We start from the raw sequence: 11,099 nt of genomic DNA on the forward strand, positions 1-11,099 counted from the left end.
CCGTGACACATTTATTTTATAGAATTTAGTCCATCATTCCATAAGTCTTTCTCATTGTTATCAATAATAGGATCAAATTACACACAACAATTAAAAATTTGAAAAACTACAAGAGCCAATCAGAGTCAATAAAAATTATTGTCTGTTTTCTACAATATGATTCTTTTTATGTTTATTATAATTTTTCTAAGACCTTAAACCTGGGCTAACTTAAACAATTGGAAATTATAGTCACAAAAAAAGAAATGCTTGAATTGGGGTCTCCCCTTTACTAGCCCTGTTGCCTCAGACAAGGCAACTTCGCACAGCCACATTTTCCTTATCATTAAGATGAATGTGGTAGTACACTTAGCTTTCCTACTGCAAGGCATTATTGCAAAAATAAAACAAAATCATTTATGTAAAGAGGCTAGTACATAATAGAGTAGTATATAAAGATTACAATTATTAACATGTTGAGTGTATCCTTTTCATTTTGCATGGACTTAATGGGTACACTTGAAGATGTTGTAAGCGTCCAGTTGTATATATAACTGTGTTCACAATATTCAGAAGCAAAGGAAGCAGAGCTCGTAACATGACAGATTATATCCTCTATAAATGTAATTTAATGATTACCACATTTTAAACTGGTTTTCAACAATTCACATTTGGAATTCCCTCCCAGTTAAGCCAGGTTTTTAAGGTAAAAGAGCAGGCAGTTATATTTACCATGTTGGCTAGACCCATTCATTCAATGTTTGAGTACTTTTGTGAAGTTTGGAGACCCCCTAAACATATCAGGCCGATGAATTCTTCCTCATTTCATAGGTGAGAAAATTGAGATATAGAGAAGCTAAGTGACTGCCCTGTGATGGAGCCTTCTGGGAGGCAGCAGATGTTTGGAGCGCTAGCCCCTCACACTGCTTTCACATGGACCATGGTCCTGCCTGTCCGGTTTGGACTCAGACCCCACCTGCTCCTTAACCAATGTGCTCTTTCCTGATTTACCCTGTGAACACATGTGTTTCGTGTTTATAGTTGGATGTTATTACTGGAACATTTTGTCTACTGTTATATAATTAAACTGGAAGATCATCAAAGAAGTCATAAGTTCTTTACTGATAGTGTATATTTGGTTAATCACACAAAAATTGTCTTGATTTTATTTTTATTAAAATTAATATGTTTACAATCCTGAATTATTTGTTCTCACCCCAGTATAACATTAAACTAGGTTTGAAATAATTCTTTACTTAAGATTATTAAACTAATGACTGAATTTATATAAGAATAGAAAAGAGAATTAAATGTCATTTTTATGGTTATTAAAAATTCATTAAAAATTAAAAAAATAATGTTTGGAAAAGAATATCTGTGCCTTATTTTGTGCCCCACTTTTTTTTTTTTTTGTCTACAGCACATCAATACCTAACAAGATAGTATAGAAGAATGTACTGTCTAATGAAGACATTACTGGTTCATAGAACAAAAGAAATAATCCTCATTGTAGATATATTTTATAATCCTTAAGACATTGGCTGAAAACTGATTATGTGTTTATAAATTCATTTTTTTAGGCAGAATAATTCCAATTGTAATTTGTTATTTTGCATAGCAGCTACATTTCTGTCCACACTCAGATGAGTTTAAATGGGATGGGTTTCCCTGGAAATTTTCCTTTCTTTAATTTTAAAAGCCTGTAAGAATGTTCTCTGTTCCATTCTAGCAAGTCATGAGCTTTTCAGTAAAATACTAATAGAAAGGAAAAAAGGGGAAAGAATGAGTTAGCAAAAGGGTTCCATGAGTCTTTTTTCTTAAAGATTCCAATCAATTTTTTGGTTCTGCTATACTCAGATCCTTTTTTATTTTAAGACAAGAAAAAATGTTTTCATAATTAATATGCTAACATTCATTCTGACAAAACAGAGTTCAATATTTAAAGCTACCCTAGGACAAATACTAAACTTGCCAAAAATAGTAGATTCAAAATGTACTGTTATTCACTTACGCACTGAAGTACCCTGAAGTTTGACTTTGCTGATTTTCACAAGTACTCTGTCCTGCAGGATCCATTAGCTCACACCAGTAGAGATTTAATACCATATGCTTACACTTGGTTGAGAGTCCTCATTTGAATTCTCCTTGGCTAAATATAGCTGTTTATTCGGGTAGTTTTTCTCCTTGCTCTTCTAAAATTTTTCTTAAAGCTACTATAAGGAAAGACATTCTTATGTCAACTTTTCAGAAACATGGGTGTACTGTGTTATGAAATTCTTGATGAATTTCATCTTCTACCAGATTATATGCCATATAGGTAGTCAAGAAAAGGTGGCCAATTGACCCTTCTGGGAAGGAGGGATCTGTGACTTTTGTCCTGTTGAGGGGTAGAACCCAGATATTTTGGCTGAGGCTAGAATATAAAAGACTGAAAATTTGGTAACATTTGATTTTTTCTTGAGAATGTACATATATCCAAGTGGAGGCTCCCTTCTGTGTATCACATCACACAGCATATACAGTGCATAGACGACAAGATGTAGGGCCAAATTGATGATAGAGGCAGAATCAGTTCCTCATCTTTGTTCTCTGCTTCTTCTATTATTATTACTTCAGTGATAGATTTATAACCTTGACATTCCCAAATAGATATGAGAACACATCAGAACACATTTTCCCCATGCATCTAGGGTCATGTTATTTTTTATGTGTGAGTTCTTCACACAGTTTTGAATTTATAAATTTAAACTGATTTTAACCAAAAATTTTGAGAGTGTTCCATGTGGACACTAGAAGAAGCCATGTAGGCAATAATAAAATGCTCACCTGGTCCTCTTATTATATTCAGGAATAAGATATTTATACAAATAATCACAATATAAAGTAGAATGTGTATTGGTTTCCCTTCTTCATATGACAACTTACTTTAACTTTTCCTAAGTGCTTTTTGCTTATATGTTTATAATATATGCTGTGACCTTTAACATTTATATGTGCTGAAAGCAATCTGGGTTGTTATTTCTTCAAAGGAAAATATTTGTTTATACTTCCAATAGTTTGACATTTGAAGTGTTGAATGTTCTCTACTGAAAAAGAATGAACTTGAAATTACTTGCATGGTATTGCCATTACTTCTAAGTTTCCTAAAATCAGACTCCTTTGCCTTTAGTAATTGAAAGTAGAAAGTGAAATGTTTATAGAGGATAATGACTACTAAGATGGCTTTGATTTTATTTCTGCTGTATGACGACCTTGCTCTATGATGATTTCATTTTAAGCCAGACACCATAACCTTCCCCAATTTCAATAAAATTTTCTCCATGATTGCTTCATCTGAGAACTGTAGTTCTTTTAGCACATGTTTCCATCTGGAAGTGAATCATCCAATGATCCACATGTGCCATACCAACTGAAGTCAATCTGAAGCCCGTCTCCAACAGCTATGCCAAATACAAGGCTATTCCAAGCCATGAGATGTTGGCTTTCCTATTTGATTAATGAGGACAATATTTAAATTTGATATGTTTTAAGGTAAACATTAAAAGCAAAAGAACTTCATTTATCCTATCCTTAATAAAATGGTCAAATACAAATGTGGATTCAAGTTGAAGCCTGCCTCATTTTGGAAAGTATATTATTTCTGTCTAATTTTTGCCCTTTTCCTGATGGCAAAGAATTTCATTAATTGAATTTATTGAATTTCATTTATTTCTCACTTATTTTTCTGATGGTAAGAAATTTTATTTATTGAATTATTGAATTTCATTTATTTTTCTTTTATGATGTAGATTTCTCCTCTATTCTGCTATACACAATTAGTGAATCATTGAACACTGCATCAAAAACTAATGATGTACTATATGTTGGCTAACTGAACATAATAAAAAATAAATAAATAAAATAAAACAAGTTTTAAAAATTATTTGACAAATCAAAATAATGTAAGTGCCACCATATCTCCCAAACATATCTCCCAAATGATGCAATGGGTTTAAGAAGAAAATGAGAATATTTTAGACCACATAGACACAACAGTTCTGTTATCAACAATATCAGGGACCATAATTCTTGCTCTCCATGCAATTATTTCTTGGTTGTACAATTTATACCATGTTTCCCAAAGGTCATTATCACTGAAGATCTTGCTGAGTAAAAGTAGGAATGATAGCTATAATTCCACTTATGACTCAAACTCATATAAACCTTAGAATAAGACAGTCTGTGGGTTTAAGTGTAGAAAATTATCTTCTTTATTCTCCCACCCATACAGAAGGTGAGCTTTGTATCATACATGATTCCTTAAAGCTAGTGTACCAAGTTCAAAAGATAGAAAGCACAAAATTTATTGTCTACATTATATTTTGTAGAAGCATATAGCACGTATTATATATGTTCTCATAGTATATCAGTCCTTGTCTTAGTGTAGGTTCCCCAGAAATCAGATCCTGAGACAAAAGTCTGCATGCAGCCAGGTCATTTGAGAAGTAATCCCATTAACAGTAGTGAAGGGCTTGAGAGGGTCAAAGAAAGAAGGAAGGAATCAACACAATAGGGTGTTACTAGCTGATCATCACTGTGTGTGAATAGGTGTTCTGTCTTGCTGAGACCTTCCAGGGAGAAGGATATTAGAACACATCCCACAACTACCCATAAGAGGAGGGGGAGGAAGTGTTCATGTAAAGATGTAGAGAACTACATCCTCTCTGAGTTGAAAATTGTCCTTTGGGCAGTAACTACCACATACTTCAAGATTGCACATGTGTGATTACTAACTGAGCTCCTGTTGGTATCCTACTCTGTGTATCAGGAAAGGCCCATCGCAGAAAACAAGAGAAAGCACTGCATGAATGAGGTAAGACTCTTATTCTGCAAAACATGTTGCAATTTGTACAGAAGAGTTACTGTAGCTATGGCTACGGCTTAGATGACACCTACAAGATCTGAAGCTATAGATGGCCAATAGAGTCTATTACATTTTCCAAGCTTTTGAACTGTATGTAATTGCTAAGTTGATTCAGTTGTAATATCTTCAGTGCTGCAGAGACCCAGATGGGTTCCTTGGAATACATAAATAATAAGATTTGTAACCCCCCTCTAATTTCATGTTCAAGTAAATATAAGAAATAATTAAACAAAGTGGAGTAAACTTCTGTACTCAGCATTTTCTGAATATTTAATGTGTTGGTGAGTTTGTGAATCTGAGGTTTTTAAATGATCTGTTTCTTCAAAATTTATTTTATTTATTTTTTAATGGAGGAAGCAATTCTTCATGTCTTATATCTTCAAAAGACATAAGTACTATGAAATGATGATTTTTTTTTTTAAAGTAATAGGTCATATGTATTGAGCTTGTGTTTGTGCAGGGCATTGCTCCAAGAACTTTGTGTGTATTAATGTATTTAACCTTCATAGTTTTGTAAGACAGGGAATATTATTTTCTCCATTTTACAGAAAGTAGAAAATGAAGCACAAAGAAAACTAGGAAATTTGCCTTAAAGCTTTTAAAGATGATTCAAGACAGGGTCCTTTGAGTGACATATATGGATTTGGAGATAGATTAGCGTATTAATTTTCCTATTGTGTCCAAAGTTTGGTGTATCTAGAAGTTCCAATAGTTCATACTTGTAGTTCATTTTCAAATATATTTTATACATCACAATTTTAAAATATATTTTTCAATACACGAATAAATATCTCATTAAAAGATTCATTCTCTTTTTCTCTCTCTAGCTGTCTTTTCGTCTTTCTGAAAGCACCTTATTTCTAATTCTAGGGATGACTTCCTTAATAATATTTATTTTGAAAAGATATGTTTTATCTTCTTGGCTAATTTTTTAAGTTCCTTTTTGAGTTTGAATATAGTTCTATTAGTAAATTAAGTCAGAGTTGAGCCCATGAAATTCTCAGGGTGTAATACTGTTAGGGAAATAATGGTATTTTGGAAATTTTAATTAACCAAATTCTCCACTCTAAGATAACATTGAATAAATGTTTCATGAGGCTGACTTGAAAAATCTCAACCAAAATTGATGTCAGTTTAGACTTTTTGCTTTGGTAAAATGCCATCATGTATCACCTCCCTCTAAGTTTTATTGTCTGACTTCTGCTATTCTGTTTCCAAGATAATCTCATTCACCATTATGTTGTTACCAATAATGTGTGCAGATGATTATGCATAAAATAACAAAATAATTATTTCATAAATGTAGGATGAGTTAATGAAATTTCAAACATTTATGTCTTGTTATATATTTCAAATTCTATCCACCCAATCAATTCTCCAGATATACACCAAACATTCATTTAGCACCTCCTTCCAGACACTGTATTCCAGAATTACATGCCCAATTCCAATTTCCTCTTCTGAAAAATAAGAATATTGGTAACTTCATCAGCAGGTGTAAAGAATAGAGGAGACAATTTATATAGAATACCAGTAACAATAAGAACTAAATAGATACGAGTTGTACTTCCCAAAACCTAGAGGTCAAAAAATGACAGTCTGTGGATAAAATCAGGCTGATCTGTTTGATAAATAATATTTTATTGGCACACAGCCATGATTACTTGTTATATATTGTCAGTGGCTATTATACTGACAGTAGAGCTGAGTAGTTGCAACAGAGATCCCTGGCTCAAAAAGTCAATAATGTTTACTATCTGGCCCTTCACAGAAGAAGTTTGCCAGCTTGTATTTCCCAAAGTATCCAGGTCTTAATTCTTGTTACATATAGAATAAGTTGTTATATACAGAGATTCTCATTCCTCCTTACTTGGATTCTGATTAAAGAGATTTGGAGATAAGGCAAGAATTCTTGGCTCAATGAGATTCCCAAATAACTCTTATGAAGAAGCAATTAAGAAGTAAATTTGGGAAACTTCCCTAAGGAATGACTAAAGATAGAATTCAAAGTTTGTGGCATCTTAGCAGAGGAGATATTTTTTAGGGACAAGAGACAGATCTCTTAATCTGAACTGGAACTAAGGTAACCCTGAAAAGAACAAGAAATGACCCCCCAAAATTACAAAAATGCAAATTCTGATTCCTGGGCTGAAATTTTTTTTTAAGATTTTATTTATTTATTTGACAGAGAGAGAGACAGCGAGAGCAGGAACACAATCAGGGGGAGTGGGAGAGGGAGAAGCAGGCTCCCCACTGAGCAGGGAGCCCGATGTGGGGCTCCATCCCAGGACCCTGGGACCATGACCTGAGCCGAAGGCAGATGCTTAACGACTGAGCCACCCAGGTGCCCCCTTGGGCTGAAATTTTTCGACAAGATTTAACACTGGGTATGGAATATCTTAGTACTAGATCAGTTAAAATTATGAAGAGACAACTCAAATAATGGAATGCAGAACACTGAAGAGACTAGAAGACCTACACTAAGAGGAAAAAAAGAACTAAGCCAAATTGTGACAGAGTTGTAAGCATTTTAAATTCTATGAGAAGGCTTTTGAAAGGGCCCAAGTGTTAGTAACAAGGCAGAAGAATGAGAGGGAAAAGACCTAAGTAAGATGTACCCCTAAATGTGTAATCTTGCCAAGTTATGGCATACATTCCCAGCCAAATGTGATACCATTTCTTTTATTAATCTTACTGAGGTAAAAAAAAAATCAATCCAAATAGTGATAGTCATAAAGACACTCACTTTGAGGGGCAATGAAAAGACAGTTCAAGTCCACCTTTTTATTTCTACTTGGGGACATAGAGAAGGGCATCCTGGATTGTAAGATTTACTTGTTCTCCAATAGGGAATAAGTAAAACATTGGGCCGAGTTGGCTAGATTGTTTTGATGAGAAGGTGCCATGAAGCCAAGCCACAGCTGCTGTTTGGGATTTAGTTCTTCTACCCCAGACCCAGCGGGCCCTTCTAGGAAGATGTTTGATGATTTTTAACATTTCAGCAACTCTGGGAATCAAATAGAGTAGAAGAAAGCCTGTGAATATAGTGAGCCCCACCTTGGGACCACTGAGCACATGCTCTGCTTTGATCTTGCAGCTCTTCCTCTGAGATGTTTGGGAATAAAAGCACTGATGGGAACCTTCACTCAAGACTTTCATGGACTCACAACCAGCTAGAGAAAATCCTCAGGTACCTTCTTCATACTTGTACTTCTTCCACAACTTTCCTTGGACCTACCAGGTCTACCTCAGTAAACTTTCAATTACATAAAGCTTAATTTAATCTGGAGGAAATAAATTTGTCTCCTCAGACGCTAAGCACAAGCAGGATGGAATCTGTATGAAAACCTGGGAAATTTTATTTCTAATCAGGAAAGAATTTTCCTGGCAATGGATTTAATTCACTCACTCAACCCCACCCTCCTTCATAAGCAATGCCTAATCATCAAGTGGGTTTCTTTATTTACTTTGCCATTTAAAAATGTAACATCTACCAAGGATCTGCTTTCAATTTTTAAAGGGACCATGCCTTTTCCCTTTAAATATTTTCAAGCCATTTAAATAAAATAGCATGGAAAATGACTTTAAATAGAAATGTAGACTGGTTTCATCACTTAAGCAAGACTCCCATACAGTCATAATACATGTATGCTTACCCTAAGAGACCCTCAAGTACAATGGAAAAAAAAAAACTCCATATAAATTTTTAAATTTAAGCATTTATTTCCTTATAATCCCTGACATACATCTTTTGGCCCATAGACATATAAGTAACTTGCATAAATATAATATATATGTACACATATATATATAGTATACATATAAGCTAACTCACATATCCATATATTTTTGCCCTTTTCCACCTTTCGGCTGTAGGCATTCAGAGAAACTCAGAACCAGGAGACATTATCAGTGGTTCAATGTGGTGATTTTAACACATGTCCATAGAAGTTTTATAACAGTCTTCCCATCAGAGAGTAGTGTGCTTTTGTGATTGTTTGATTCAGCAATATGGCGGAAGTGAAGCTATGAGATTTCAGAGGTGTTATCATAAAAGGAGATGCAGCTTCTGCCCAGCTCTCTTTGGACACTCACCTATGGGAAAGCCAGCTACCATGCAAGCAGTCAAATGGCCCTGAAGCTACCATGTTGTGAGGAAGCCCAAGGTAGTGTATATGAAAGACTACATGAAGAACAGAGAGATGTGTGGTTATCTCCTGACTGATACCAGGTCTTGCTCAAGTTCCATTCACCATCTCCTCTGTTTACCTTTGTTTAATAGACCTCAATCCAAAACCACCCAGGCAAGTTCTGTCCAAGTTCTTGACCCACAGACGCTGTGAAAGATAGTAAACTGATTTTGTTTTAAGGCATGAGGTTCTGGGGTAATTCATTTCACAGAAGTAGATAACTGAAATATTCAGGTGAACTTGTAGTGTGCATTATCTTTAGCTGGGCTAAAGTTAGCATTAACTTTGAGTCTAGGGACCCTGCCTTTGCCTTTGGGCCATAGTGCAGTGGCCATTAACAATAATGAATCTTTTTAAGGAGGGAATAGCTAAAATGATAAAGAAGGTTGACAATGTCTCTCCCAAAATTCCTCTATGTCCAAAAATTTTTTTTGATTCTAGTACTAGACCTCCAGATAAACTCTAGAGGCAGAGCTAAATTAAGCTTTGCCCACCATAGCAAAAAAAAAAAAAAAAAGTGTTGATTTATAATTGTAGTAAACCAGATCCAGGTTCTTGATGGACGTGGGTTCAGATTCAGCTCAACTATTTCTAAGCTATTTGTCCATGAACATGCTTCTTTCTAAGGGAGTAATGTCATCCAACTGCTCAGAATAAAGTTTGAAGAGCCAGAAACAAGTGCCCAAACATGAGTTTTAGGACAAAGTCATAAGTGTGAGGGGTATAGGCTGGAAATTGGATTGGGAGATTTTATGGGGTTGGAGATAAGGGAGAAAAGGAAGCTGATGGGTAACTTACATTAAACAGTTTGACAGCAGTTAACAGCATCACTGTGCATCTCATTTCTTGAATTATTACTCTAATTTGTGTATCACAATGGTTTGCATTAAAATATTTAGTAAATATTTATATTGGTTACTTTAATATTTATAGTTTTATAAGTTAGGGCAGATTAAGAATGCCTTCCATATCTGGAAAAACCTAATTAGTTGGTTCTCAATACTATCAACCTCATTCCAGTGAGCTATTTGTGTGTTGAATCATGAAATAATTGTTAGCTAATGTTTAGCCAGTGTTTGTCAAGTTTAGCATCAGCACCACCTGGAATACTTGCTCAAAATTGAGACTCCTGGACCCCACTACAGATGTACCAAGTCTGAATCTCTAAGAAGGAGGCCCTGATATCTACATTTTCAAAAGCTCTCCAAATGTATGTGAGAAACATTGTTGGAAAACAATGGAGGCCAAAGTGATGAGCCCTGTCCCGTTGAAAAGATTTCTCATCTCAGTTTTATCTTAGGTCCTCATTGATGCTTGTAATGTTCTCTTTATGTCTCTGTGGTACCCTTCTTTTCATTGAATCCCCTCCCTCCTTAAATCTCCAAATCCATTTTCTTCTTACCTCCCATTGTACCTACCAGAAACCTTTCCTCTTACTTTATGGAGAAGGTAGAGCTCATTGAAATGAACTTTCTTTGTATTCCCATTTTAATGTATTCTCATTCTGGCTGCAAACTGGTTGTCTATTTCCTTCATCTGATTCTGCCACAACATGTCAGTGGCTGAGATCAATTATTTTGATTCTCTCCTGTTTTCATTTTTCTCTACTGTAATGTGTGGAAATCTGCTATGGATCTCATAACCAAATTCAGAATTATTTACCTTGTCATAAGAGCACTTACCATATTATGTCTTATCTGCCTAAAGATATTTTCTCCATAAAAGTAGACATTAGGTTTCTTCACATAAGTAGTCACACTACCTCGAAAATGGACACTTACCCAGAGGAGATGGTCTTGTCCAGCTCTAACATTTTATAAATTTTGGCCATACCTAAATTGTAGACATCTCTAAACTTCTGATGAAGAACTTTCTGTGGTATCATGTGGAACTGTTTGAGTCATAGCTCTACAACTGCTAAGCTATGAGACCTTGGGAAGGATGATTAAGCAGTCTGAGCCTCAATTCTCTCATCTTTAAAATAGATCTTATGGATAGCCCATACTATCCATTAGGCAACATAAGAA

Source organism: Leptonychotes weddellii, chromosome 8 (genome assembly GCF_054177405.1).
Source record: "Leptonychotes weddellii isolate Sample4059 chromosome 8, ASM5417740v2, whole genome shotgun sequence".
Taxonomy (NCBI): domain Eukaryota; kingdom Metazoa; phylum Chordata; class Mammalia; order Carnivora; family Phocidae; genus Leptonychotes; species Leptonychotes weddellii.